The sequence below is a fragment of the Lactuca sativa genome, chromosome 1 (genome assembly GCF_002870075.4).
Source record: "Lactuca sativa cultivar Salinas chromosome 1, Lsat_Salinas_v11, whole genome shotgun sequence".
NCBI classification, from domain to species: Eukaryota; Viridiplantae; Streptophyta; class Magnoliopsida; order Asterales; family Asteraceae; genus Lactuca; species Lactuca sativa.
The window spans coordinates 196630691-196653463 of NC_056623.2; the positions used below are offsets into that span (position 1 = coordinate 196630691).

General features: G+C 48.8%; 65 non-coding genes across 65 annotated transcripts; all 65 read right to left on the reverse strand.

Moving 5' to 3' along the window:
* Positions 1-56: 56 nt before the first annotated feature.
* On the reverse strand, positions 57-175 carry LOC128129820 (5S ribosomal RNA). The gene has a single exon (XR_008227744.1). It is a non-coding gene; the product is annotated as a 5S ribosomal RNA (ribosomal RNA).
* A 231-nt stretch (positions 176-406) lies between these two features.
* On the reverse strand, positions 407-525 carry LOC128129822 (5S ribosomal RNA). Its single transcript, XR_008227746.1, has one exon. It is a non-coding gene; the product is annotated as a 5S ribosomal RNA (ribosomal RNA).
* Positions 526-756: 231 nt separating this feature from the next.
* On the reverse strand, positions 757-875 carry LOC128129823 (5S ribosomal RNA). Its single transcript, XR_008227747.1, has one exon. It is a non-coding gene; the product is annotated as a 5S ribosomal RNA (ribosomal RNA).
* A 231-nt stretch (positions 876-1106) lies between these two features.
* On the reverse strand, positions 1107-1225 carry LOC128128547 (5S ribosomal RNA). Its single transcript, XR_008226534.1, has one exon. It is a non-coding gene; the product is annotated as a 5S ribosomal RNA (ribosomal RNA).
* A 231-nt stretch (positions 1226-1456) lies between these two features.
* Positions 1457-1575, reverse strand: LOC128129824 (5S ribosomal RNA). Its single transcript, XR_008227748.1, has one exon. It is a non-coding gene; the product is annotated as a 5S ribosomal RNA (ribosomal RNA).
* A 231-nt stretch (positions 1576-1806) lies between these two features.
* On the reverse strand, positions 1807-1925 carry LOC128129825 (5S ribosomal RNA). Its single transcript, XR_008227749.1, has one exon. It is a non-coding gene; the product is annotated as a 5S ribosomal RNA (ribosomal RNA).
* Positions 1926-2156: 231 nt separating this feature from the next.
* LOC128130366 (5S ribosomal RNA) lies at positions 2157-2275 on the reverse strand. Its single transcript, XR_008228290.1, has one exon. It is a non-coding gene; the product is annotated as a 5S ribosomal RNA (ribosomal RNA).
* A 231-nt stretch (positions 2276-2506) lies between these two features.
* LOC128129826 (5S ribosomal RNA) lies at positions 2507-2625 on the reverse strand. Its single transcript, XR_008227750.1, has one exon. It is a non-coding gene; the product is annotated as a 5S ribosomal RNA (ribosomal RNA).
* A 231-nt stretch (positions 2626-2856) lies between these two features.
* LOC128129827 (5S ribosomal RNA) lies at positions 2857-2975 on the reverse strand. Its single transcript, XR_008227751.1, has one exon. It is a non-coding gene; the product is annotated as a 5S ribosomal RNA (ribosomal RNA).
* A 231-nt stretch (positions 2976-3206) lies between these two features.
* On the reverse strand, positions 3207-3325 carry LOC128128565 (5S ribosomal RNA). The gene has a single exon (XR_008226553.1). It is a non-coding gene; the product is annotated as a 5S ribosomal RNA (ribosomal RNA).
* A 231-nt stretch (positions 3326-3556) lies between these two features.
* Positions 3557-3675, reverse strand: LOC128129828 (5S ribosomal RNA). The gene has a single exon (XR_008227752.1). It is a non-coding gene; the product is annotated as a 5S ribosomal RNA (ribosomal RNA).
* Positions 3676-3906: 231 nt separating this feature from the next.
* On the reverse strand, positions 3907-4025 carry LOC128129829 (5S ribosomal RNA). Its single transcript, XR_008227753.1, has one exon. It is a non-coding gene; the product is annotated as a 5S ribosomal RNA (ribosomal RNA).
* Positions 4026-4256: 231 nt separating this feature from the next.
* On the reverse strand, positions 4257-4375 carry LOC128128581 (5S ribosomal RNA). Its single transcript, XR_008226575.1, has one exon. It is a non-coding gene; the product is annotated as a 5S ribosomal RNA (ribosomal RNA).
* A 232-nt stretch (positions 4376-4607) lies between these two features.
* LOC128129830 (5S ribosomal RNA) lies at positions 4608-4726 on the reverse strand. Its single transcript, XR_008227754.1, has one exon. It is a non-coding gene; the product is annotated as a 5S ribosomal RNA (ribosomal RNA).
* Positions 4727-4957: 231 nt separating this feature from the next.
* LOC128129831 (5S ribosomal RNA) lies at positions 4958-5076 on the reverse strand. The gene has a single exon (XR_008227755.1). It is a non-coding gene; the product is annotated as a 5S ribosomal RNA (ribosomal RNA).
* Positions 5077-5307: 231 nt separating this feature from the next.
* LOC128129833 (5S ribosomal RNA) lies at positions 5308-5426 on the reverse strand. The gene has a single exon (XR_008227757.1). It is a non-coding gene; the product is annotated as a 5S ribosomal RNA (ribosomal RNA).
* A 231-nt stretch (positions 5427-5657) lies between these two features.
* Positions 5658-5776, reverse strand: LOC128129834 (5S ribosomal RNA). The gene has a single exon (XR_008227758.1). It is a non-coding gene; the product is annotated as a 5S ribosomal RNA (ribosomal RNA).
* Positions 5777-6007: 231 nt separating this feature from the next.
* LOC128128594 (5S ribosomal RNA) lies at positions 6008-6126 on the reverse strand. Its single transcript, XR_008226594.1, has one exon. It is a non-coding gene; the product is annotated as a 5S ribosomal RNA (ribosomal RNA).
* A 231-nt stretch (positions 6127-6357) lies between these two features.
* Positions 6358-6476, reverse strand: LOC128129835 (5S ribosomal RNA). The gene has a single exon (XR_008227759.1). It is a non-coding gene; the product is annotated as a 5S ribosomal RNA (ribosomal RNA).
* Positions 6477-6707: 231 nt separating this feature from the next.
* Positions 6708-6826, reverse strand: LOC128129836 (5S ribosomal RNA). The gene has a single exon (XR_008227760.1). It is a non-coding gene; the product is annotated as a 5S ribosomal RNA (ribosomal RNA).
* Positions 6827-7057: 231 nt separating this feature from the next.
* LOC128129837 (5S ribosomal RNA) lies at positions 7058-7176 on the reverse strand. Its single transcript, XR_008227761.1, has one exon. It is a non-coding gene; the product is annotated as a 5S ribosomal RNA (ribosomal RNA).
* A 231-nt stretch (positions 7177-7407) lies between these two features.
* LOC128128617 (5S ribosomal RNA) lies at positions 7408-7526 on the reverse strand. Its single transcript, XR_008226621.1, has one exon. It is a non-coding gene; the product is annotated as a 5S ribosomal RNA (ribosomal RNA).
* A 231-nt stretch (positions 7527-7757) lies between these two features.
* Positions 7758-7876, reverse strand: LOC128129838 (5S ribosomal RNA). The gene has a single exon (XR_008227762.1). It is a non-coding gene; the product is annotated as a 5S ribosomal RNA (ribosomal RNA).
* A 231-nt stretch (positions 7877-8107) lies between these two features.
* Positions 8108-8226, reverse strand: LOC128129839 (5S ribosomal RNA). The gene has a single exon (XR_008227763.1). It is a non-coding gene; the product is annotated as a 5S ribosomal RNA (ribosomal RNA).
* A 231-nt stretch (positions 8227-8457) lies between these two features.
* LOC128128630 (5S ribosomal RNA) lies at positions 8458-8576 on the reverse strand. The gene has a single exon (XR_008226638.1). It is a non-coding gene; the product is annotated as a 5S ribosomal RNA (ribosomal RNA).
* Positions 8577-8807: 231 nt separating this feature from the next.
* Positions 8808-8926, reverse strand: LOC128129840 (5S ribosomal RNA). The gene has a single exon (XR_008227764.1). It is a non-coding gene; the product is annotated as a 5S ribosomal RNA (ribosomal RNA).
* A 231-nt stretch (positions 8927-9157) lies between these two features.
* On the reverse strand, positions 9158-9276 carry LOC128129841 (5S ribosomal RNA). Its single transcript, XR_008227765.1, has one exon. It is a non-coding gene; the product is annotated as a 5S ribosomal RNA (ribosomal RNA).
* A 231-nt stretch (positions 9277-9507) lies between these two features.
* Positions 9508-9626, reverse strand: LOC128129842 (5S ribosomal RNA). Its single transcript, XR_008227766.1, has one exon. It is a non-coding gene; the product is annotated as a 5S ribosomal RNA (ribosomal RNA).
* A 231-nt stretch (positions 9627-9857) lies between these two features.
* Positions 9858-9976, reverse strand: LOC128128653 (5S ribosomal RNA). The gene has a single exon (XR_008226654.1). It is a non-coding gene; the product is annotated as a 5S ribosomal RNA (ribosomal RNA).
* Positions 9977-10207: 231 nt separating this feature from the next.
* On the reverse strand, positions 10208-10326 carry LOC128129844 (5S ribosomal RNA). The gene has a single exon (XR_008227768.1). It is a non-coding gene; the product is annotated as a 5S ribosomal RNA (ribosomal RNA).
* A 231-nt stretch (positions 10327-10557) lies between these two features.
* LOC128129845 (5S ribosomal RNA) lies at positions 10558-10676 on the reverse strand. Its single transcript, XR_008227769.1, has one exon. It is a non-coding gene; the product is annotated as a 5S ribosomal RNA (ribosomal RNA).
* A 231-nt stretch (positions 10677-10907) lies between these two features.
* LOC128129846 (5S ribosomal RNA) lies at positions 10908-11026 on the reverse strand. The gene has a single exon (XR_008227770.1). It is a non-coding gene; the product is annotated as a 5S ribosomal RNA (ribosomal RNA).
* Positions 11027-11257: 231 nt separating this feature from the next.
* On the reverse strand, positions 11258-11376 carry LOC128128665 (5S ribosomal RNA). Its single transcript, XR_008226667.1, has one exon. It is a non-coding gene; the product is annotated as a 5S ribosomal RNA (ribosomal RNA).
* A 232-nt stretch (positions 11377-11608) lies between these two features.
* On the reverse strand, positions 11609-11727 carry LOC128129847 (5S ribosomal RNA). The gene has a single exon (XR_008227771.1). It is a non-coding gene; the product is annotated as a 5S ribosomal RNA (ribosomal RNA).
* A 231-nt stretch (positions 11728-11958) lies between these two features.
* Positions 11959-12077, reverse strand: LOC128129848 (5S ribosomal RNA). The gene has a single exon (XR_008227772.1). It is a non-coding gene; the product is annotated as a 5S ribosomal RNA (ribosomal RNA).
* Positions 12078-12308: 231 nt separating this feature from the next.
* Positions 12309-12427, reverse strand: LOC128129849 (5S ribosomal RNA). The gene has a single exon (XR_008227773.1). It is a non-coding gene; the product is annotated as a 5S ribosomal RNA (ribosomal RNA).
* Positions 12428-12658: 231 nt separating this feature from the next.
* Positions 12659-12777, reverse strand: LOC128128678 (5S ribosomal RNA). Its single transcript, XR_008226684.1, has one exon. It is a non-coding gene; the product is annotated as a 5S ribosomal RNA (ribosomal RNA).
* A 231-nt stretch (positions 12778-13008) lies between these two features.
* LOC128129850 (5S ribosomal RNA) lies at positions 13009-13127 on the reverse strand. Its single transcript, XR_008227774.1, has one exon. It is a non-coding gene; the product is annotated as a 5S ribosomal RNA (ribosomal RNA).
* A 231-nt stretch (positions 13128-13358) lies between these two features.
* LOC128129851 (5S ribosomal RNA) lies at positions 13359-13477 on the reverse strand. Its single transcript, XR_008227775.1, has one exon. It is a non-coding gene; the product is annotated as a 5S ribosomal RNA (ribosomal RNA).
* Positions 13478-13708: 231 nt separating this feature from the next.
* On the reverse strand, positions 13709-13827 carry LOC128130383 (5S ribosomal RNA). Its single transcript, XR_008228308.1, has one exon. It is a non-coding gene; the product is annotated as a 5S ribosomal RNA (ribosomal RNA).
* Positions 13828-14058: 231 nt separating this feature from the next.
* Positions 14059-14177, reverse strand: LOC128130186 (5S ribosomal RNA). Its single transcript, XR_008228108.1, has one exon. It is a non-coding gene; the product is annotated as a 5S ribosomal RNA (ribosomal RNA).
* A 231-nt stretch (positions 14178-14408) lies between these two features.
* On the reverse strand, positions 14409-14527 carry LOC128129852 (5S ribosomal RNA). Its single transcript, XR_008227776.1, has one exon. It is a non-coding gene; the product is annotated as a 5S ribosomal RNA (ribosomal RNA).
* A 231-nt stretch (positions 14528-14758) lies between these two features.
* On the reverse strand, positions 14759-14877 carry LOC128129853 (5S ribosomal RNA). Its single transcript, XR_008227777.1, has one exon. It is a non-coding gene; the product is annotated as a 5S ribosomal RNA (ribosomal RNA).
* A 231-nt stretch (positions 14878-15108) lies between these two features.
* LOC128129855 (5S ribosomal RNA) lies at positions 15109-15227 on the reverse strand. The gene has a single exon (XR_008227779.1). It is a non-coding gene; the product is annotated as a 5S ribosomal RNA (ribosomal RNA).
* A 231-nt stretch (positions 15228-15458) lies between these two features.
* LOC128128689 (5S ribosomal RNA) lies at positions 15459-15577 on the reverse strand. Its single transcript, XR_008226704.1, has one exon. It is a non-coding gene; the product is annotated as a 5S ribosomal RNA (ribosomal RNA).
* Positions 15578-15808: 231 nt separating this feature from the next.
* LOC128129856 (5S ribosomal RNA) lies at positions 15809-15927 on the reverse strand. The gene has a single exon (XR_008227780.1). It is a non-coding gene; the product is annotated as a 5S ribosomal RNA (ribosomal RNA).
* Positions 15928-16158: 231 nt separating this feature from the next.
* LOC128129857 (5S ribosomal RNA) lies at positions 16159-16277 on the reverse strand. Its single transcript, XR_008227781.1, has one exon. It is a non-coding gene; the product is annotated as a 5S ribosomal RNA (ribosomal RNA).
* Positions 16278-16508: 231 nt separating this feature from the next.
* LOC128129858 (5S ribosomal RNA) lies at positions 16509-16627 on the reverse strand. Its single transcript, XR_008227782.1, has one exon. It is a non-coding gene; the product is annotated as a 5S ribosomal RNA (ribosomal RNA).
* A 231-nt stretch (positions 16628-16858) lies between these two features.
* LOC128129859 (5S ribosomal RNA) lies at positions 16859-16977 on the reverse strand. The gene has a single exon (XR_008227783.1). It is a non-coding gene; the product is annotated as a 5S ribosomal RNA (ribosomal RNA).
* Positions 16978-17208: 231 nt separating this feature from the next.
* LOC128129860 (5S ribosomal RNA) lies at positions 17209-17327 on the reverse strand. The gene has a single exon (XR_008227784.1). It is a non-coding gene; the product is annotated as a 5S ribosomal RNA (ribosomal RNA).
* A 232-nt stretch (positions 17328-17559) lies between these two features.
* On the reverse strand, positions 17560-17678 carry LOC128130503 (5S ribosomal RNA). Its single transcript, XR_008228428.1, has one exon. It is a non-coding gene; the product is annotated as a 5S ribosomal RNA (ribosomal RNA).
* A 231-nt stretch (positions 17679-17909) lies between these two features.
* LOC128129861 (5S ribosomal RNA) lies at positions 17910-18028 on the reverse strand. Its single transcript, XR_008227785.1, has one exon. It is a non-coding gene; the product is annotated as a 5S ribosomal RNA (ribosomal RNA).
* Positions 18029-18259: 231 nt separating this feature from the next.
* Positions 18260-18378, reverse strand: LOC128129862 (5S ribosomal RNA). Its single transcript, XR_008227786.1, has one exon. It is a non-coding gene; the product is annotated as a 5S ribosomal RNA (ribosomal RNA).
* A 231-nt stretch (positions 18379-18609) lies between these two features.
* On the reverse strand, positions 18610-18728 carry LOC128129863 (5S ribosomal RNA). The gene has a single exon (XR_008227787.1). It is a non-coding gene; the product is annotated as a 5S ribosomal RNA (ribosomal RNA).
* Positions 18729-18960: 232 nt separating this feature from the next.
* LOC128130774 (5S ribosomal RNA) lies at positions 18961-19079 on the reverse strand. Its single transcript, XR_008228697.1, has one exon. It is a non-coding gene; the product is annotated as a 5S ribosomal RNA (ribosomal RNA).
* A 231-nt stretch (positions 19080-19310) lies between these two features.
* LOC128129864 (5S ribosomal RNA) lies at positions 19311-19429 on the reverse strand. The gene has a single exon (XR_008227788.1). It is a non-coding gene; the product is annotated as a 5S ribosomal RNA (ribosomal RNA).
* A 231-nt stretch (positions 19430-19660) lies between these two features.
* LOC128130155 (5S ribosomal RNA) lies at positions 19661-19779 on the reverse strand. Its single transcript, XR_008228078.1, has one exon. It is a non-coding gene; the product is annotated as a 5S ribosomal RNA (ribosomal RNA).
* Positions 19780-20010: 231 nt separating this feature from the next.
* Positions 20011-20129, reverse strand: LOC128129866 (5S ribosomal RNA). The gene has a single exon (XR_008227790.1). It is a non-coding gene; the product is annotated as a 5S ribosomal RNA (ribosomal RNA).
* A 232-nt stretch (positions 20130-20361) lies between these two features.
* LOC128130504 (5S ribosomal RNA) lies at positions 20362-20480 on the reverse strand. Its single transcript, XR_008228429.1, has one exon. It is a non-coding gene; the product is annotated as a 5S ribosomal RNA (ribosomal RNA).
* A 231-nt stretch (positions 20481-20711) lies between these two features.
* LOC128129867 (5S ribosomal RNA) lies at positions 20712-20830 on the reverse strand. Its single transcript, XR_008227791.1, has one exon. It is a non-coding gene; the product is annotated as a 5S ribosomal RNA (ribosomal RNA).
* Positions 20831-21061: 231 nt separating this feature from the next.
* LOC128130156 (5S ribosomal RNA) lies at positions 21062-21180 on the reverse strand. The gene has a single exon (XR_008228079.1). It is a non-coding gene; the product is annotated as a 5S ribosomal RNA (ribosomal RNA).
* Positions 21181-21411: 231 nt separating this feature from the next.
* LOC128130684 (5S ribosomal RNA) lies at positions 21412-21530 on the reverse strand. Its single transcript, XR_008228607.1, has one exon. It is a non-coding gene; the product is annotated as a 5S ribosomal RNA (ribosomal RNA).
* Positions 21531-21761: 231 nt separating this feature from the next.
* Positions 21762-21880, reverse strand: LOC128129868 (5S ribosomal RNA). The gene has a single exon (XR_008227792.1). It is a non-coding gene; the product is annotated as a 5S ribosomal RNA (ribosomal RNA).
* A 231-nt stretch (positions 21881-22111) lies between these two features.
* LOC128130157 (5S ribosomal RNA) lies at positions 22112-22230 on the reverse strand. Its single transcript, XR_008228080.1, has one exon. It is a non-coding gene; the product is annotated as a 5S ribosomal RNA (ribosomal RNA).
* Positions 22231-22461: 231 nt separating this feature from the next.
* On the reverse strand, positions 22462-22580 carry LOC128129869 (5S ribosomal RNA). The gene has a single exon (XR_008227793.1). It is a non-coding gene; the product is annotated as a 5S ribosomal RNA (ribosomal RNA).
* Between the last annotated feature and the right edge of the window lie 193 nt (positions 22581-22773).

The window sequence follows — 22773 nt, forward strand, 5'->3', positions numbered from 1 at the left end:
AAAGCAAAAAAACCGCACGTAAAATCTAAAAAAACGCAAACGGACAACGAAAAAGGGGGGTGCAACACGAGGACTTCCCAGGGGGTCACCCATCCTAGTACTACTCTCGCCCAAGCACGCTTAGCTGCGGAGTTCTGATGGGATCCGGTGCATTAGTGCTGGTATGATCGCACCCGAAATAGTATCCATGTTTATTGTTTTTATGTGTTACAAGACGCAGAACCTCCTTTGTTTTGGTACGCGGGGCGTGGGACCCACGTGACCGATCGGCTCCGTTCCAAAAATACGAAAAGCATCAACCGTGAACCGGAGGGCACCCGAGCATAGAAATAGCAAGAAAGAAAGGAAAAAAAGCAAAAAAACCGCACGTAAAATCTAAAAAAACGCAAACGGACAACGAAAAAGGGGGGTGCAACACGAGGACTTCCCAGGGGGTCACCCATCCTAGTACTACTCTCGCCCAAGCACGCTTAGCTGCGGAGTTCTGATGGGATCCGGTGCATTAGTGCTGGTATGATCGCACCCGAAATAGTATCCATGTTTATTGTTTTTATGTGTTACAAGACGCAGAACCTCCTTCGTTTTGGTACGCGGGGCGTGGGACCCACGTGACCGATCGGCTCCGTTCCAAAAATACGAAAAGCATCAACCGTGAACCGGAGGGCACCCGAGCATAGAAATAGCAAGAAAGAAAGGAAAAAAAGCAAAAAAACCGCACGTAAAATCTAAAAAAACGCAAACGGACAACGAAAAAGGGGGGTGCAACACGAGGACTTCCCAGGGGGTCACCCATCCTAGTACTACTCTCGCCCAAGCACGCTTAGCTGCGGAGTTCTGATGGGATCCGGTGCATTAGTGCTGGTATGATCGCACCCGAAATAGTATCCATGTTTATTGTTTTTATGTGTTACAAGACGCAGAACCTCCTTTGTTTTGGTACGCGGGGCGTGGGACCCACGTGACCGATCGGCTCCGTTCCAAAAATACGAAAAGCATCAACCGTGAACCGGACGGCACCCGAGCATAGAAATAGCAAGAAAGAAAGGAAAAAAAGCAAAAAAACCGCACGTAAAATCTAAAAAAACGCAAACGGACAACGAAAAAGGGGGGTGCAACACGAGGACTTCCCAGGGGGTCACCCATCCTAGTACTACTCTCGCCCAAGCACGCTTAACTGCGGAGTTCTGATGGGATCCGGTGCATTAGTGCTGGTATGATCGCACCCGAAATAGTATCCATGTTTATTGTTTTTATGTGTTACAAGACGCAGAACCTCCTTTGTTTTGGTACGCGGGGCGTGGGACCCACGTGACCGATCGGCTCCGTTCCAAAAATACGAAAAGCATCAACCGTGAACCGGACGGCACCCGAGCATAGAAATAGCAAGAAAGAAAGGAAAAAAAGCAAAAAAACCGCACGTAAAATCTAAAAAAACGCAAACGGACAACGAAAAAGGGGGGTGCAACACGAGGACTTCCCAGGGGGTCACCCATCCTAGTACTACTCTCGCCCAAGCACGCTTAGCTGCGGAGTTCTGATGGGATCCGGTGCATTAGTGCTGGTATGATCGCACCCGAAATAGTATCCATGTTTATTGTTTTTATGTGTTACAAGACGCAGAACCTCCTTCGTTTTGGTACGCGGGGCGTGGGACCCACGTGACCGATCGGCTCCGTTCCAAAAATACGAAAAGCATCAACCGTGAACCGGAGGGCACCCGAGCATAGAAATAGCAAGAAAGAAAGGAAAAAAAGCAAAAAAACCGCACGTAAAATCTAAAAAAACGCAAACGGACAACGAAAAAGGGGGGTGCAACACGAGGACTTCCCAGGGGGTCACCCATCCTAGTACTACTCTCGCCCAAGCACGCTTAGCTGCGGAGTTCTGATGGGATCCGGTGCATTAGTGCTGGTATGATCGCACCCGAAATAGTATCCATGTTTATTGTTTTTATGTGTTACAAGACGCAGAACCTCCTTTGTTTTGGTACGCGGGGCGTGGGACCCACGTGACCGATCGGCTCCGTTCCAAAAATACGAAAAGCATCAACCGTGAACCGGAGGGCACCCGAGCATAGAAATAGCAAGAAAGAAAGGAAAAAAAGCAAAAAAACCGCACGTAAAATCTAAAAAAACGCAAACGGACAACGAAAAAGGGGGGTGCAACACGAGGACTTCCCAGGGGGTCACCCATCCTAATACTACTCTCGCCCAAGCACGCTTAACTGCGGAGTTCTGATGGGATCCGGTGCATTAGTGCTGGTATGATCGCACCCGAAATAGTATCCATGTTTATTGTTTTTATGTGTTACAAGACGCAGAACCTCCTTTGTTTTGGTACGCGGGGCGTGGGACCCACGTGACCGATCGGCTCCGTTCCAAAAATACGAAAAGCATCAACCGTGAACCGGAGGGCACCCGAGCATAGAAATAGCAAGAAAGAAAGGAAAAAAAGCAAAAAAACCGCACGTAAAATCTAAAAAAACGCAAACGGACAACGAAAAAGGGGGGTGCAACACGAGGACTTCCCAGGGGGTCACCCATCCTAGTACTACTCTCGCCCAAGCACGCTTAGCTGCGGAGTTCTGATGGGATCCGGTGCATTAGTGCTGGTATGATCGCACCCGAAATAGTATCCATGTTTATTGTTTTTATGTGTTACAAGACGCAGAACCTCCTTCGTTTTGGTACGCGGGGCGTGGGACCCACGTGACCGATCGGCTCCGTTCCAAAAATACGAAAAGCATCAACCGTGAACCGGAGGGCACCCGAGCATAGAAATAGCAAGAAAGAAAGGAAAAAAAGCAAAAAAACCGCACGTAAAATCTAAAAAAACGCAAACGGACAACGAAAAAGGGGGGTGCAACACGAGGACTTCCCAGGGGGTCACCCATCCTAGTACTACTCTCGCCCAAGCACGCTTAGCTGCGGAGTTCTGATGGGATCCGGTGCATTAGTGCTGGTATGATCGCACCCGAAATAGTATCCATGTTTATTGTTTTTATGTGTTACAAGACGCAGAACCTCCTTTGTTTTGGTACGCGGGGCGTGGGACCCACGTGACCGATCGGCTCCGTTCCAAAAATACGAAAAGCATCAACCGTGAACCGGAGGGCACCCGAGCATAGAAATAGCAAGAAAGAAAGGAAAAAAAGCAAAAAAACCGCACGTAAAATCTAAAAAAACGCAAACGGACAACGAAAAAGGGGGGTGCAACACGAGGACTTCCCAGGGGGTCACCCATCCTAGTACTACTCTCGCCCAAGCACGCTTAACTGCGGAGTTCTGATGGGATCCGGTGCATTAGTGCTGGTATGATCGCACCCGAAATAGTATCCATGTTTATTGTTTTTATGTGTTACAAGACGCAGAACCTCCTTCGTTTTGGTACGCGGGGCGTGGGACCCACGTGACCGATCGGCTCCGTTCCAAAAATACGAAAAGCATCAACCGTGAACCGGAGGGCACCCGAGCATAGAAATAGCAAGAAAGAAAGGAAAAAAAGCAAAAAAACCGCACGTAAAATCTAAAAAAACGCAAACGGACAACGAAAAAGGGGGGTGCAACACGAGGACTTCCCAGGGGGTCACCCATCCTAGTACTACTCTCGCCCAAGCACGCTTAGCTGCGGAGTTCTGATGGGATCCGGTGCATTAGTGCTGGTATGATCGCACCCGAAATAGTATCCATGTTTATTGTTTTTATGTGTTACAAGACGCAGAACCTCCTTTGTTTTGGTACGCGGGGCGTGGGACCCACGTGACCGATCGGCTCCGTTCCAAAAATACGAAAAGCATCAACCGTGAACCGGAGGGCACCCGAGCATAGAAATAGCAAGAAAGAAAGGAAAAAAAGCAAAAAAACCGCACGTAAAATCTAAAAAAACGCAAACGGACAACGAAAAAGGGGGGTGCAACACGAGGACTTCCCAGGGGGTCACCCATCCTAGTACTACTCTCGCCCAAGCACGCTTAGCTGCGGAGTTCTGATGGGATCCGGTGCATTAGTGCTGGTATGATCGCACCCGAAATAGTATCCATGTTTATTGTTTTTATGTGTTACAAGACGCAGAACCTCCTTTGTTTTGGTACGCGGGGCGTGGGACCCACGTGACCGATCGGCTCCGTTCCAAAAATACGAAAAGCATCAACCGTGAACCGGAGGGCACCCGAGCATAGAAATAGCAAGAAAGAAAGGAAAAAAAGCAAAAAAACCGCACGTAAAATCTAAAAAAACGCAAACGGACAACGAAAAAGGGGGGTGCAACACGAGGACTTCCCAGGGGGTCACCCATCCTAGTACTACTCTCGCCCAAGCACGCTTAACTGCGGAGTTCTGATGGGATCCGGTGCATTAGTGCTGGTATGATCGCACCCGAAATAGTATCCATGTTTATTGTTTTTATGTGTTACAAGACGCAGAACCTCCTTTGTTTTGGTACGCGGGGCGTGGGACCCACGTGACCGATCGGCTCCGTTCCAAAAATACGAAAAGCATCAACCGTGAACCGGACGGCACCCGAGCATAGAAATAGCAAGAAAGAAAGGAAAAAAAGCAAAAAAAACCGCACGTAAAATCTAAAAAAACGCAAACGGACAACGAAAAAGGGGGGTGCAACACGAGGACTTCCCAGGGGGTCACCCATCCTAGTACTACTCTCGCCCAAGCACGCTTAGCTGCGGAGTTCTGATGGGATCCGGTGCATTAGTGCTGGTATGATCGCACCCGAAATAGTATCCATGTTTATTGTTTTTATGTGTTACAAGACGCAGAACCTCCTTCGTTTTGGTACGCGGGGCGTGGGACCCACGTGACCGATCGGCTCCGTTCCAAAAATACGAAAAGCATCAACCGTGAACCGGAGGGCACCCGAGCATAGAAATAGCAAGAAAGAAAGGAAAAAAAGCAAAAAAACCGCACGTAAAATCTAAAAAAACGCAAACGGACAACGAAAAAGGGGGGTGCAACACGAGGACTTCCCAGGGGGTCACCCATCCTAGTACTACTCTCGCCCAAGCACGCTTAGCTGCGGAGTTCTGATGGGATCCGGTGCATTAGTGCTGGTATGATCGCACCCGAAATAGTATCCATGTTTATTGTTTTTATGTGTTACAAGACGCAGAACCTCCTTCGTTTTGGTACGCGGGGCGTGGGACCCACGTGACCGATCGGCTCCGTTCCAAAAATACGAAAAGCATCAACCGTGAACCGGAGGGCACCCGAGCATAGAAATAGCAAGAAAGAAAGGAAAAAAAGCAAAAAAACCGCACGTAAAATCTAAAAAAACGCAAACGGACAACGAAAAAGGGGGGTGCAACACGAGGACTTCCCAGGGGGTCACCCATCCTAGTACTACTCTCGCCCAAGCACGCTTAGCTGCGGAGTTCTGATGGGATCCGGTGCATTAGTGCTGGTATGATCGCACCCGAAATAGTATCCATGTTTATTGTTTTTATGTGTTACAAGACGCAGAACCTCCTTTGTTTTGGTACGCGGGGCGTGGGACCCACGTGATCGATCGGCTCCGTTCCAAAAATACGAAAAGCATCAACAGTGAACCGGAGGGCACCCGAGCATAGAAATAGCAAGAAAGAAAGGAAAAAAAGCAAAAAAACCGCACGTAAAATCTAAAAAAACGCAAACGGACAACGAAAAAGGGGGGTGCAACACGAGGACTTCCCAGGGGGTCACCCATCCTAGTACTACTCTCGCCCAAGCACGCTTAGCTGCGGAGTTCTGATGGGATCCGGTGCATTAGTGCTGGTATGATCGCACCCGAAATAGTATCCATGTTTATTGTTTTTATGTGTTACAAGACGCAGAACCTCCTTCGTTTTGGTACGCGGGGCGTGGGACCCACGTGACCGATCGGCTCCGTTCCAAAAATACGAAAAGCATCAACCGTGAACCGGAGGGCACCCGAGCATAGAAATAGCAAGAAAGAAAGGAAAAAAAGCAAAAAAACCGCACGTAAAATCTAAAAAAACGCAAACGGACAACGAAAAAGGGGGGTGCAACACGAGGACTTCCCAGGGGGTCACCCATCCTAGTACTACTCTCGCCCAAGCACGCTTAACTGCGGAGTTCTGATGGGATCCGGTGCATTAGTGCTGGTATGATCGCACCCGAAATAGTATCCATGTTTATTGTTTTTATGTGTTACAAGACGCAGAACCTCCTTCGTTTTGGTACGCGGGGCGTGGGACCCACGTGACCGATCGGCTCCGTTCCAAAAATACGAAAAGCATCAACCGTGAACCGGAGGGCACCCGAGCATAGAAATAGCAAGAAAGAAAGGAAAAAAAGCAAAAAAACCGCACGTAAAATCTAAAAAAACGCAAACGGACAACGAAAAAGGGGGGTGCAACACGAGGACTTCCCAGGGGGTCACCCATCCTAGTACTACTCTCGCCCAAGCACGCTTAGCTGCGGAGTTCTGATGGGATCCGGTGCATTAGTGCTGGTATGATCGCACCCGAAATAGTATCCATGTTTATTGTTTTTATGTGTTACAAGACGCAGAACCTCCTTTGTTTTGGTACGCGGGGCGTGGGACCCACGTGACCGATCGGCTCCGTTCCAAAAATACGAAAAGCATCAACCGTGAACCGGAGGGCACCCGAGCATAGAAATAGCAAGAAAGAAAGGAAAAAAAGCAAAAAAACCGCACGTAAAATCTAAAAAAACGCAAACGGACAACGAAAAAGGGGGGTGCAACACGAGGACTTCCCAGGGGGTCACCCATCCTAGTACTACTCTCGCCCAAGCACGCTTAGCTGCGGAGTTCTGATGGGATCCGGTGCATTAGTGCTGGTATGATCGCACCCGAAATAGTATCCATGTTTATTGTTTTTATGTGTTACAAGACGCAGAACCTCCTTCGTTTTGGTACGCGGGGCGTGGGACCCACGTGACCGATCGGCTCCGTTCCAAAAATACGAAAAGCATCAACCGTGAACCGGAGGGCACCCGAGCATAGAAATAGCAAGAAAGAAAGGAAAAAAAGCAAAAAAACCGCACGTAAAATCTAAAAAAACGCAAACGGACAACGAAAAAGGGGGGTGCAACACGAGGACTTCCCAGGGGGTCACCCATCCTAGTACTACTCTCGCCCAAGCACGCTTAGCTGCGGAGTTCTGATGGGATCCGGTGCATTAGTGCTGGTATGATCGCACCCGAAATAGTATCCATGTTTATTGTTTTTATGTGTTACAAGACGCAGAACCTCCTTTGTTTTGGTACGCGGGGCGTGGGACCCACGTGACCGATCGGCTCCGTTCCAAAAATACGAAAAGCATCAACCGTGAACCGGAGGGCACCCGAGCATAGAAATAGCAAGAAAGAAAGGAAAAAAAGCAAAAAAACCGCACGTAAAATCTAAAAAAACGCAAACGGACAACGAAAAAGGGGGGTGCAACACGAGGACTTCCCAGGGGGTCACCCATCCTAGTACTACTCTCGCCCAAGCACGCTTAACTGCGGAGTTCTGATGGGATCCGGTGCATTAGTGCTGGTATGATCGCACCCGAAATAGTATCCATGTTTATTGTTTTTATGTGTTACAAGACGCAGAACCTCCTTCGTTTTGGTACGCGGGGCGTGGGACCCACGTGACCGATCGGCTCCGTTCCAAAAATACGAAAAGCATCAACCGTGAACCGGAGGGCACCCGAGCATAGAAATAGCAAGAAAGAAAGGAAAAAAAGCAAAAAAACCGCACGTAAAATCTAAAAAAACGCAAACGGACAACGAAAAAGGGGGGTGCAACACGAGGACTTCCCAGGGGGTCACCCATCCTAGTACTACTCTCGCCCAAGCACGCTTAGCTGCGGAGTTCTGATGGGATCCGGTGCATTAGTGCTGGTATGATCGCACCCGAAATAGTATCCATGTTTATTGTTTTTATGTGTTACAAGACGCAGAACCTCCTTTGTTTTGGTACGCGGGGCGTGGGACCCACGTGACCGATCGGCTCCGTTCCAAAAATACGAAAAGCATCAACCGTGAACCGGAGGGCACCCGAGCATAGAAATAGCAAGAAAGAAAGGAAAAAAAGCAAAAAAACCGCACGTAAAATCTAAAAAAACGCAAACGGACAACGAAAAAGGGGGGTGCAACACGAGGACTTCCCAGGGGGTCACCCATCCTAGTACTACTCTCGCCCAAGCACGCTTAGCTGCGGAGTTCTGATGGGATCCGGTGCATTAGTGCTGGTATGATCGCACCCGAAATAGTATCCATGTTTATTGTTTTTATGTGTTACAAGACGCAGAACCTCCTTTGTTTTGGTACGCGGGGCGTGGGACCCACGTGACCGATCGGCTCCGTTCCAAAAATACGAAAAGCATCAACCGTGAACCGGAGGGCACCCGAGCATAGAAATAGCAAGAAAGAAAGGAAAAAAAGCAAAAAAACCGCACGTAAAATCTAAAAAAACGCAAACGGACAACGAAAAAGGGGGGTGCAACACGAGGACTTCCCAGGGGGTCACCCATCCTAGTACTACTCTCGCCCAAGCACGCTTAACTGCGGAGTTCTGATGGGATCCGGTGCATTAGTGCTGGTATGATCGCACCCGAAATAGTATCCATGTTTATTGTTTTTATGTGTTACAAGACGCAGAACCTCCTTTGTTTTGGTACGCGGGGCGTGGGACCCACGTGACCGATCGGCTCCGTTCCAAAAATACGAAAAGCATCAACCGTGAACCGGACGGCACCCGAGCATAGAAATAGCAAGAAAGAAAGGAAAAAAAGCAAAAAAACCGCACGTAAAATCTAAAAAAACGCAAACGGACAACGAAAAAGGGGGGTGCAACACGAGGACTTCCCAGGGGGTCACCCATCCTAGTACTACTCTCGCCCAAGCACGCTTAGCTGCGGAGTTCTGATGGGATCCGGTGCATTAGTGCTGGTATGATCGCACCCGAAATAGTATCCATGTTTATTGTTTTTATGTGTTACAAGACGCAGAACCTCCTTCGTTTTGGTACGCGGGGCGTGGGACCCACGTGACCGATCGGCTCCGTTCCAAAAATACGAAAAGCATCAACCGTGAACCGGAGGGCACCCGAGCATAGAAATAGCAAGAAAGAAAGGAAAAAAAGCAAAAAAACCGCACGTAAAATCTAAAAAAACGCAAACGGACAACGAAAAAGGGGGGTGCAACACGAGGACTTCCCAGGGGGTCACCCATCCTAGTACTACTCTCGCCCAAGCACGCTTAGCTGCGGAGTTCTGATGGGATCCGGTGCATTAGTGCTGGTATGATCGCACCCGAAATAGTATCCATGTTTATTGTTTTTATGTGTTACAAGACGCAGAACCTCCTTCGTTTTGGTACGCGGGGCGTGGGACCCACGTGACCGATCGGCTCCGTTCCAAAAATACGAAAAGCATCAACCGTGAACCGGAGGGCACCCGAGCATAGAAATAGCAAGAAAGAAAGGAAAAAAAGCAAAAAAACCGCACGTAAAATCTAAAAAAACGCAAACGGACAACGAAAAAGGGGGGTGCAACACGAGGACTTCCCAGGGGGTCACCCATCCTAGTACTACTCTCGCCCAAGCACGCTTAGCTGCGGAGTTCTGATGGGATCCGGTGCATTAGTGCTGGTATGATCGCACCCGAAATAGTATCCATGTTTATTGTTTTTATGTGTTACAAGACGCAGAACCTCCTTTGTTTTGGTACGCGGGGCGTGGGACCCACGTGATCGATCGGCTCCGTTCCAAAAATACGAAAAGCATCAACAGTGAACCGGAGGGCACCCGAGCATAGAAATAGCAAGAAAGAAAGGAAAAAAAGCAAAAAAACCGCACGTAAAATCTAAAAAAACGCAAACGGACAACGAAAAAGGGGGGTGCAACACGAGGACTTCCCAGGGGGTCACCCATCCTAGTACTACTCTCGCCCAAGCACGCTTAACTGCGGAGTTCTGATGGGATCCGGTGCATTAGTGCTGGTATGATCGCACCCGAAATAGTATCCATGTTTATTGTTTTTATGTGTTACAAGACGCAGAACCTCCTTTGTTTTGGTACGCGGGGCGTGGGACCCACGTGACCGATCGGCTCCGTTCCAAAAATACGAAAAGCATCAACCGTGAACCGGAGGGCACCCGAGCATAGAAATAGCAAGAAAGAAAGGAAAAAAAGCAAAAAAACCGCACGTAAAATCTAAAAAAACGCAAACGGACAACGAAAAAGGGGGGTGCAACACGAGGACTTCCCAGGGGGTCACCCATCCTAGTACTACTCTCGCCCAAGCACGCTTAGCTGCGGAGTTCTGATGGGATCCGGTGCATTAGTGCTGGTATGATCGCACCCGAAATAGTATCCATGTTTATTGTTTTTATGTGTTACAAGACGCAGAACCTCCTTCGTTTTGGTACGCGGGGCGTGGGACCCACGTGACCGATCGGCTCCGTTCCAAAAATACGAAAAGCATCAACCGTGAACCGGAGGGCACCCGAGCATAGAAATAGCAAGAAAGAAAGGAAAAAAAGCAAAAAAACCGCACGTAAAATCTAAAAAAACGCAAACGGACAACGAAAAAGGGGGGTGCAACACGAGGACTTCCCAGGGGGTCACCCATCCTAGTACTACTCTCGCCCAAGCACGCTTAGCTGCGGAGTTCTGATGGGATCCGGTGCATTAGTGCTGGTATGATCGCACCCGAAATAGTATCCATGTTTATTGTTTTTATGTGTTACAAGACGCAGAACCTCCTTCGTTTTGGTACGCGGGGCGTGGGACCCACGTGACCGATCGGCTCCGTTCCAAAAATACGAAAAGCATCAACCGTGAACCGGAGGGCACCCGAGCATAGAAATAGCAAGAAAGAAAGGAAAAAAAGCAAAAAAACCGCACGTAAAATCTAAAAAAACGCAAACGGACAACGAAAAAGGGGGGTGCAACACGAGGACTTCCCAGGGGGTCACCCATCCTAGTACTACTCTCGCCCAAGCACGCTTAGCTGCGGAGTTCTGATGGGATCCGGTGCATTAGTGCTGGTATGATCGCACCCGAAATAGTATCCATGTTTATTGTTTTTATGTGTTACAAGACGCAGAACCTCCTTTGTTTTGGTACGCGGGGCGTGGGACCCACGTGACCGATCGGCTCCGTTCCAAAAATACGAAAAGCATCAACCGTGAACCGGAGGGCACCCGAGCATAGAAATAGCAAGAAAGAAAGGAAAAAAAGCAAAAAAACCGCACGTAAAATCTAAAAAAACGCAAACGGACAACGAAAAAGGGGGGTGCAACACGAGGACTTCCCAGGGGGTCACCCATCCTAGTACTACTCTCGCCCAAGCACGCTTAACTGCGGAGTTCTGATGGGATCCGGTGCATTAGTGCTGGTATGATCGCACCCGAAATAGTATCCATGTTTATTGTTTTTATGTGTTACAAGACGCAGAACCTCCTTTGTTTTGGTACGCGGGGCGTGGGACCCACGTGACCGATCGGCTCCGTTCCAAAAATACGAAAAGCATCAACCGTGAACCGGAGGGCACCCGAGCATAGAAATAGCAAGAAAGAAAGGAAAAAAAGCAAAAAAAACCGCACGTAAAATCTAAAAAAACGCAAACGGACAACGAAAAAGGGGGGTGCAACACGAGGACTTCCCAGGGGGTCACCCATCCTAGTACTACTCTCGCCCAAGCACGCTTAGCTGCGGAGTTCTGATGGGATCCGGTGCATTAGTGCTGGTATGATCGCACCCGAAATAGTATCCATGTTTATTGTTTTTATGTGTTACAAGACGCAGAACCTCCTTCGTTTTGGTACGCGGGGCGTGGGACCCACGTGACCGATCGGCTCCGTTCCAAAAATACGAAAAGCATCAACCGTGAACCGGAGGGCACCCGAGCATAGAAATAGCAAGAAAGAAAGGAAAAAAAGCAAAAAAACCGCACGTAAAATCTAAAAAAACGCAAACGGACAACGAAAAAGGGGGGTGCAACACGAGGACTTCCCAGGGGGTCACCCATCCTAGTACTACTCTCGCCCAAGCACGCTTAGCTGCGGAGTTCTGATGGGATCCGGTGCATTAGTGCTGGTATGATCGCACCCGAAATAGTATCCATGTTTATTGTTTTTATGTGTTACAAGACGCAGAACCTCCTTCGTTTTGGTACGCGGGGCGTGGGACCCACGTGACCGATCGGCTCCGTTCCAAAAATACGAAAAGCATCAACCGTGAACCGGAGGGCACCCGAGCATAGAAATAGCAAGAAAGAAAGGAAAAAAAGCAAAAAAACCGCACGTAAAATCTAAAAAAACGCAAACGGACAACGAAAAAGGGGGGTGCAACACGAGGACTTCCCAGGGGGTCACCCATCCTAGTACTACTCTCGCCCAAGCACGCTTAGCTGCGGAGTTCTGATGGGATCCGGTGCATTAGTGCTGGTATGATCGCACCCGAAATAGTATCCATGTTTATTGTTTTTATGTGTTACAAGACGCAGAACCTCCTTTGTTTTGGTACGCGGGGCGTGGGACCCACGTGACCGATCGGCTCCGTTCCAAAAATACGAAAAGCATCAACCGTGAACCGGAGGGCACCCGAGCATAGAAATAGCAAGAAAGAAAGGAAAAAAAGCAAAAAAACCGCACGTAAAATCTAAAAAAACGCAAACGGACAACGAAAAAGGGGGGTGCAACACGAGGACTTCCCAGGGGGTCACCCATCCTAGTACTACTCTCGCCCAAGCACGCTTAACTGCGGAGTTCTGATGGGATCCGGTGCATTAGTGCTGGTATGATCGCACCCGAAATAGTATCCATGTTTATTGTTTTTATGTGTTACAAGACGCAGAACCTCCTTTGTTTTGGTACGCGGGGCGTGGGACCCACGTGACCGATCGGCTCCGTTCCAAAAATACGAAAAGCATCAACCGTGAACCGGACGGCACCCGAGCATAGAAATAGCAAGAAAGAAAGGAAAAAAAGCAAAAAAACCGCACGTAAAATCTAAAAAAACGCAAACGGACAACGAAAAAGGGGGGTGCAACACGAGGACTTCCCAGGGGGTCACCCATCCTAGTACTACTCTCGCCCAAGCACGCTTAGCTGCGGAGTTCTGATGGGATCCGGTGCATTAGTGCTGGTATGATCGCACCCGAAATAGTATCCATGTTTATTGTTTTTATGTGTTACAAGACGCAGAACCTCCTTCGTTTTGGTACGCGGGGCGTGGGACCCACGTGACCGATCGGCTCCGTTCCAAAAATACGAAAAGCATCAACCGTGAACCGGAGGGCACCCGAGCATAGAAATAGCAAGAAAGAAAGGAAAAAAAGCAAAAAAACCGCACGTAAAATCTAAAAAAACGCAAACGGACAACGAAAAAGGGGGGTGCAACACGAGGACTTCCCAGGGGGTCACCCATCCTAGTACTACTCTCGCCCAAGCACGCTTAGCTGCGGAGTTCTGATGGGATCCGGTGCATTAGTGCTGGTATGATCGCACCCGAAATAGTATCCATGTTTATTGTTTTTATGTGTTACAAGACGCAGAACCTCCTTCGTTTTGGTACGCGGGGCGTGGGACCCACGTGACCGATCGGCTCCGTTCCAAAAATACGAAAAGCATCAACCGTGAACCGGAGGGCACCCGAGCATAGAAATAGCAAGAAAGAAAGGAAAAAAAGCAAAAAAACCGCACGTAAAATCTAAAAAAACGCAAACGGACAACGAAAAAGGGGGGTGCAACACGAGGACTTCCCAGGGGGTCACCCATCCTAGTACTACTCTCGCCCAAGCACGCTTACCTGCGGAGTTCTGATGGGATCCGGTGCATTAGTGCTGGTATGATCGCACCCGAAATAGTATCCATGTTTATTGTTTTTATGTGTTACAAGACGCAGAACCTCCTTTGTTTTGGTACGCGGGGCGTGGGACCCACGTGACCGATCGGCTCCGTTCCAAAAATACGAAAAGCATCAACCGTGAACCGGAGGGCACCCGAGCATAGAAATAGCAAGAAAGAAAGGAAAAAAAGCAAAAAAACCGCACGTAAAATCTAAAAAAACGCAAACGGACAACGAAAAAGGGGGGTGCAACACGAGGACTTCCCAGGGGGTCACCCATCCTAGTACTACTCTCGCCCAAGCACGCTTAACTGCGGAGTTCTGATGGGATCCGGTGCATTAGTGCTGGTATGAACGCACCCGAAATAGTATCCATGTTTATTGTTTTTATGTGTTACAAGACGCAGAACCTCCTTTGTTTTGGTACGCGGGGCGTGGGACCCACGTGACCGATCGGCTCCGTTCCAAAAATACGAAAAGCATCAACCGTGAACCGGACGGCACCCGAGCATAGAAATAGCAAGAAAGAAAGGAAAAAAAGCAAAAAAACCGCACGTAAAATCTAAAAAAACGCAAACGGACAACGAAAAAGGGGGGTGCAACACGAGGACTTCCCAGGGGGTCACCCATCCTAGTACTACTCTCGCCCAAGCACGCTTAGCTGCGGAGTTCTGATGGGATCCGGTGCATTAGTGCTGGTATGATCGCACCCGAAATAGTATCCATGTTTATTGTTTTTATGTGTTACAAGACGCAGAACCTCCTTTGTTTTGGTACGCGGGGCGTGGGACCCACGTGACCGATCGGCTCCGTTCCAAAAATACGAAAAGCATCAACCGTGAACCGGAGGGCACCCGAGCATAGAAATAGCAAGAAAGAAAGGAAAAAAAGCAAAAAAACCGCACGTAAAATCTAAAAAAACGCAAACGGACAACGAAAAAGGGGGGTGCAACACGAGGACTTCCCAGGGGGTCACCCATCCTAGTACTACTCTCGCCCAAGCACGCTTAGCTGCGGAGTTCTGATGGGATCCGGTGCATTAGTGCTGGTATGATCGCACCCGAAATAGTATCCATGTTTATTGTTTTTATGTGTTACAAGACGCAGAACCTCCTTTGTTTTGGTACGCGGGGCGTGGGACCCACGTGACCGATCGGCTCCGTTCCAAAAATACGAAAAGCATCAACCGTGAACCGGAGGGCACCCGAGCATAGAAATAGCAAGAAAGAAAGGAAAAAAAGCAAAAAAACCGCACGTAAAATCTAAAAAAACGCAAACGGACAACGAAAAAGGGGGGTGCAACACGAGGACTTCCCAGGGGGTCACCCATCCTAGTACTACTCTCGCCCAAGCACGCTTAGCTGCGGAGTTCTGATGGGATCCGGTGCATTAGTGCTGGTATGATCGCACCCGAAATAGTATCCATGTTTATTGTTTTTATGTGTTACAAGACGCAGAACCTCCTTTGTTTTGGTACGCGGGGCGTGGGACCCACGTGACCGATCGGCTCCGTTCCAAAAATACGAAAAGCATCAACCGTGAACCGGAGGGCACCCGAGCATAGAAATAGCAAGAAAGAAAGGAAAAAAAGCAAAAAAACCGCACGTAAAATCTAAAAAAACGCAAACGGACAACGAAAAAGGGGGGTGCAACACGAGGACTTCCCAGGGGGTCACCCATCCTAGTACTACTCTCGCCCAAGCACGCTTAACTGCGGAGTTCTGATGGGATCCGGTGCATTAGTGCTGGTATGATCGCACCCGAAATAGTATCCATGTTTATTGTTTTTATGTGTTACAAGACGCAGAACCTCCTTTGTTTTGGTACGCGGGGCGTGGGACCCACGTGACCGATCGGCTCCGTTCCAAAAATACGAAAAGCATCAACCGTGAACCGGACGGCACCCGAGCATAGAAATAGCAAGAAAGAAAGGAAAAAAAGCAAAAAAACCGCACGTAAAATCTAAAAAAACGCAAACGGACAACGAAAAAGGGGGGTGCAACACGAGGACTTCCCAGGGGGTCACCCATCCTAGTACTACTCTCGCCCAAGCACGCTTAGCTGCGGAGTTCTGATGGGATCCGGTGCATTAGTGCTGGTATGATCGCACCCGAAATAGTATCCATGTTTATTGTTTTTATGTGTTACAAGACGCAGAACCTCCTTTGTTTTGGTACGCGGGGCGTGGGACCCACGTGACCGATCGGCTCCGTTCCAAAAATACGAAAAGCATCAACCGTGAACCGGAGGGCACCCGAGCATAGAAATAGCAAGAAAGAAAGGAAAAAAAGCAAAAAAACCGCACGTAAAATCTAAAAAAACGCAAACGGACAACGAAAAAGGGGGGTGCAACACGAGGACTTCCCAGGGGGTCACCCATCCTAGTACTACTCTCGCCCAAGCACGCTTAGCTGCGGAGTTCTGATGGGATCCGGTGCATTAGTGCTGGTATGATCGCACCCGAAATAGTATCCATGTTTATTGTTTTTATGTGTTACAAGACGCAGAACCTCCTTTGTTTTGGTACGCGGGGCGTGGGACCCACGTGACCGATCGGCTCCGTTCCAAAAATACGAAAAGCATCAACCGTGAACCGGAGGGCACCCGAGCATAGAAATAGCAAGAAAGAAAGGAAAAAAAGCAAAAAAACCGCACGTAAAATCTAAAAAAACGCAAACGGACAACGAAAAAGGGGGGTGCAACACGAGGACTTCCCAGGGGGTCACCCATCCTAGTACTACTCTCGCCCAAGCACGCTTAGCTGCGGAGTTCTGATGGGATCCGGTGCATTAGTGCTGGTATGATCGCACCCGAAATAGTATCCATGTTTATTGTTTTTATGTGTTACAAGACGCAGAACCTCCTTTGTTTTGGTACGCGGGGCGTGGGACCCACGTGACCGATCGGCTCCGTTCCAAAAATACGAAAAGCATCAACCGTGAACCGGAGGGCACCCGAGCATAGAAATAGCAAGAAAGAAAGGAAAAAAAGCAAAAAAACCGCACGTAAAATCTAAAAAAACGCAAACGGACAACGAAAAAGGGGGGTGCAACACGAGGACTTCCCAGGGGGTCACCCATCCTAGTACTACTCTCGCCCAAGCACGCTTAGCTGCGGAGTTCTGATGGGATCCGGTGCATTAGTGCTGGTATGATCGCACCCGAAATAGTATCCATGTTTATTGTTTTTATGTGTTACAAGACGCAGAACCTCCTTCGTTTTGGTACGCGGGGCGTGGGACCCACGTGACCGATCGGCTCCGTTCCAAAAATACGAAAAGCATCAACCGTGAACCGGAGGGCACCCGAGCATAGAAATAGCAAGAAAGAAAGGAAAAAAAGCAAAAAAACCGCACGTAAAATCTAAAAAAACGCAAACGGACAACGAAAAAGGGGGGTGCAACACGAGGACTTCCCAGGGGGTCACCCATCCTAGTACTACTCTCGCCCAAGCACGCTTAGCTGCGGAGTTCTGATGGGATCCGGTGCATTAGTGCTGGTATGATCGCACCCGAAATAGTATCCATGTTTATTGTTTTTATGTGTTACAAGACGCAGAACCTCCTTCGTTTTGGTACGCGGGGCGTGGGACCCACGTGACCGATCGGCTCCGTTCCAAAAATACGAAAAGCATCAACCGTGAACCGGAGGGCACCCGAGCATAGAAATAGCAAGAAAGAAAGGAAAAAAAAGCAAAAAAACCGCACGTAAAATCTAAAAAAACGCAAACGGACAACGAAAAAGGGGGGTGCAACACGAGGACTTCCCAGGGGGTCACCCATCCTAGTACTACTCTCACCCAAGCACGCTTAGCTGCGGAGTTCTGATGGGATCCGGTGCATTAGTGCTGGTATGATCGCACCCGAAATAGTATCCATGTTTATTGTTTTTATGTGTTACAAGACGCAGAACCTCCTTTGTTTTGGTACGCGGGGCGTGGGACCCACGTGACCGATCGGCTCCGTTCCAAAAATACGAAAAGCATCAACCGTGAACCGGAGGGCACCCGAGCATAGAAATAGCAAGAAAGAAAGGAAAAAAAGCAAAAAAACCGCACGTAAAATCTAAAAAAACGCAAACGGACAACGAAAAACGGGGGTGCAACACGAGGACTTCCCAGGGGGTCACCCATCCTAGTACTACTCTCGCCCAAGCACGCTTAGCTGCGGAGTTCTGATGGGATCCGGTGCATTAGTGCTGGTATGATCGCACCCGAAATAGTATCCATGTTTATTGTTTTTATGTGTTACAAGACGCAGAACCTCCTTTGTTTTGGTACGCGGGGCGTGGGACCCACGTGACCGATCGGCTCCGTTCCAAAAATACGAAAAGCATCAACCGTGAACCGGAGGGCACCCGAGCATAGAAATAGCAAGAAAGAAAGGAAAAAAAGCAAAAAAACCGCACGTAAAATCTAAAAAAACGCAAACGGACAACGAAAAAGGGGGGTGCAACACGAGGACTTCCCAGGGGGTCACCCATCCTAGTACTACTCTCGCCCAAGCACGCTTAGCTGCGGAGTTCTGATGGGATCCGGTGCATTAGTGCTGGTATGATCGCACCCGAAATAGTATCCATGTTTATTGTTTTTATGTGTTACAAGACGCAGAACCTCCTTCGTTTTGGTACGCGGGGCGTGGGACCCACGTGACCGATCGGCTCCGTTCCAAAAATACGAAAAGCATCAACCGTGAACCGGACGGCACCCGAGCATAGAAATAGCAAGAAAGAAAGGAAAAAAAGCAAAAAAACCGCACGTAAAATCTAAAAAAACGCAAACGGACAACGAAAAAGGGGGGTGCAACACGAGGACTTCCCAGGGGGTCACCCATCCTAGTACTACTCTCGCCCAAGCACGCTTAGCTGCGGAGTTCTGATGGGATCCGGTGCATTAGTGCTGGTATGATCGCACCCGAAATAGTATCCATGTTTATTGTTTTTATGTGTTACAAGACGCAGAACCTCCTTCGTTTTGGTACGCGGGGCGTGGGACCCACGTGACCGATCGGCTCCGTTCCAAAAATACGAAAAGCATCAACCGTGAACCGGAGGGCACCCGAGCATAGAAATAGCAAGAAAGAAAGGAAAAAAAAGCAAAAAAACCGCACGTAAAATCTAAAAAAACGCAAACGGACAACGAAAAAGGGGGGTGCAACACGAGGACTTCCCAGGGGGTCACCCATCCTAGTACAACTCTCACCCAAGCACGCTTAGCTGCGGAGTTCTGATGGGATCCGGTGCATTAGTGCTGGTATGATCGCACCCGAAATAGTATCCATGTTTATTGTTTTTATGTGTTACAAGACGCAGAACCTCCTTTGTTTTGGTACGCGGGGCGTGGGACCCACGTGACCGATCGGCTCCGTTCCAAAAATACGAAAAGCATCAACCGTGAACCGGAGGGCACCCGAGCATAGAAATAGCAAGAAAGAAAGGAAAAAAAGCAAAAAAACCGCACGTAAAATCTAAAAAAACGCAAACGGACAACGAAAAACGGGGGTGCAACACGAGGACTTCCCAGGGGGTCACCCATCCTAGTACTACTCTCGCCCAAGCACGCTTAGCTGCGGAGTTCTGATGGGATCCGGTGCATTAGTGCTGGTATGATCGCACCCGAAATAGTATCCATGTTTATTGTTTTTATGTGTTACAAGACGCAGAACCTCCTTTGTTTTGGTACGCGGGGCGTGGGACCCACGTGACCGATCGGCTCCGTTCCAAAAATACGAAAAGCATCAACCGTGAACCGGAGGGCACCCGAGCATAGAAATAGCAAGAAAGAAAGGAAAAAAAGCAAAAATACCGCACGTAAAATCTAAAAAAACGCAAACGGACAACGAAAAAGGGGGGTGCAACACGAGGACTTCCCAGGGGGTCACCCATCCTAGTACTACTCTCGCCCAAGCACGCTTGACTGCGGAGTTCTGATGGGATCCGGTGCATTAGTGCTGGTATGATCGCACCCGAAATAGTATCCATGTTTATTGTTTTTATGTGTTACAAGACGCAGAACCTCCTTTGTTTTGGTACGCGGGGCGTGGGACCCACGTGACCGATCGGCTCCGTTCCAAAAATACGAAAAGCATCAACCGTGAACCGGACGGCACCCGAGCATAGAAATAGCAAGAAAGAAAGGAAAAAAAGCAAAAAAACCGCACGTAAAATCTAAAAAAACGCAAACGGACAACGAAAAAGGGGGGTGCAACACGAGGACTTCCCAGGGGGTCACCCATCCTAGTACTACTCTCGCCCAAGCACGCTTAGCTGCGGAGTTCTGATGGGATCCGGTGCATTAGTGCTGGTATGATCGCACCCGAAATAGTATCCATGTTTATTGTTTTTATGTGTTACAAGACGCAGAACCTCCTTCGTTTTGGTACGCGGGGCGTGGGACCCACGTGACCGATCGGCTCCGTTCCAAAAATACGAAAAGCATCAACCGTGAACCGGAGGGCACCCGAGCATAGAAATAGCAAGAAAGAAAGGAAAAAAAAGCAAAAAAACCGCACGTAAAATCTAAAAAAACGCAAACGGACAACGAAAAAGGGGGGTGCAACACGAGGACTTCCCAGGGGGTCACCCATCCTAGTACTACTCTCACCCAAGCACGCTTAGCTGCGGAGTTCTGATGGGATCCGGTGCATTAGTGCTGGTATGATCGCACCCGAAATAGTATCCATGTTTATTGTTTTTATGTGTTACAAGACGCAGAACCTCCTATGTTTTGGTACGCGGGGCGTGGGACCCACGTGACCGATCGGCTCCGTTCCAAAAATACGAAAAGCATCAACCGTGAACCGGAGGGCACCCGAGCATAGAAATAGCAAGAAAGAAAGGAAAAAAAGCAAAAAAACCGCACGTAAAATCTAAAAAAACGCAAACGGACAACGAAAAACGGGGGTGCAACACGAGGACTTCCCAGGGGGTCACCCATCCTAGTACTACTCTCGCCCAAGCACGCTTAGCTGCGGAGTTCTGATGGGATCCGGTGCATTAGTGCTGGTATGATCGCACCCGAAATAGTATCCATGTTTATTGTTTTTATGTGTTACAAGACGCAGAACCTCCTTTGTTTTGGTACGCGGGGCGTGGGACCCACGTGACCGATCGGCTCCGTTCCAAAAATACGAAAAGCATCAACCGTGAACCGGAGGGCACCCGAGCATAGAAATAGCAAGAAAGAAAGGAAAAAAAGCAAAAAAACCGCACGTAAAATCTAAAAAAACGCAAACGGACAACGAAAAAGGGGGGTGCAACACGAGGACTTCCCAGGGGGTCACCCATCCTAGTACTACTCTCGCCCAAGCACGCTTGACTGCGGAGTTCTGATGGGATCCGGTGCATTAGTGCTGGTATGATCGCACCCGAAATAGTATCCATGTTTATTGTTTTTATGTGTTACAAGACGCAGAACCTCCTTTGTTTTGGTACGCGGGGCGTGGGACCCACGTGACCGATCGGCTCCGTTCCAAAAATACGAAAAGCATCAACCGTGAACCGGACGGCACCCGAGCATAGAAATAGCAAGAAAGAAAGGAAAAAAAGCAAAAAAACCGCACGTAAAATCTAAAAAAACGCAAACGGACAACGAAAAAGGGGGGTGCAACACGAGGACTTCCCAGGGGGTCACCCATCCTAGTAATACTCTCGCCCAAGCACGCTTAGCTGCGGAGTTCTGATGGGATCCGGTGCATTAGTGCTGGTATGATCGCACCCGAAATAGTATCCATGTTTATTGTTTTTATGTGTTACAAGACGCAGAACCTCCTTTGTTTTGGTACGCGGGGCGTGGGACCCACGTGACCGATCGGCTCCGTTCCAAAAATACGAAAAGCATCAACCGTGAACCGGAGGGCACCCGAGCATAGAAATAGCAAGAAAGAAAGGAAAAAAAGCAAAAAAACCGCACGTAAAATCTAAAAAAACGCAAACGGACAACGAAAAAGGGGGGTGCAACACGAGGACTTCCCAGGGGGTCACCCATCCTAGTACTACTCTCGCCCAAGCACGCTTAGCTGCGGAGTTCTGATGGGATCCGGTGCATTAGTGCTGGTATGATCGCACCCGAAATAGTATCCATGTTTATTGTTTTTATGTGTTACAAGACGCAGAACCTCCTTTGTTTTGGTACGCGGGGCGTGGGACCCACGTGACCGATCGGCTCCGTTCCAAAAATACGAAAAGCATCAACCGTGAACCGGAGGGCACCCGAGCATAGAAATAGCAAGAAAGAAAGGAAAAAAAGCAAAAAAACCGCACGTAAAATCTAAAAAAACGCAAACGGACAACGAAAAAGGGGGGTGCAACACGAGGACTTCCCAGGGGGTCACCCATCCTAGTACTACTCTCGCCCAAGCACGCTTGACTGCGGAGTTCTGATGGGATCCGGTGCATTAGTGCTGGTATGATCGCACCCGAAATAGTATCCATGTTTATTGTTTTTATGTGTTACAAGACGCAGAACCTCCTTTGTTTTGGTACGCGGGGCGTGGGACCCACGTGACCGATCGGCTTCGTTCCAAAAATACGAAAAGCATCAACCGTGAACCGGACGGCACCCGAGCATAGAAATAGCAAGAAAGAAAGGAAAAAAAGCAAAAAAACCGCACGTAAAATCTAAAAAAACGCAAACGGACAACGAAAAAGGGGGGTGCAACACGAGGACTTCCCAGGGGGTCACCCATCCTAGTACTACTCTCGCCCAAGCACGCTTAGCTGCGGAGTTCTGATGGGATCCGGTGCATTAGTGCTGGTATGATCGCACCCGAAATAGTATCCATGTTTATTGTTTTTATGTGTTACAAGACGCAGAACCTCCTTCGTTTTGGTACGCGGGGCGTGGGACCCACGTGACCGATCGGCTCCGTTCCAAAAATACGAAAAGCATCAACCGTGAACCGGAGGGCACCCGAGCATAGAAATAGCAAGAAAGAAAGGAAAAAAAGCAAAAAAACCGCAC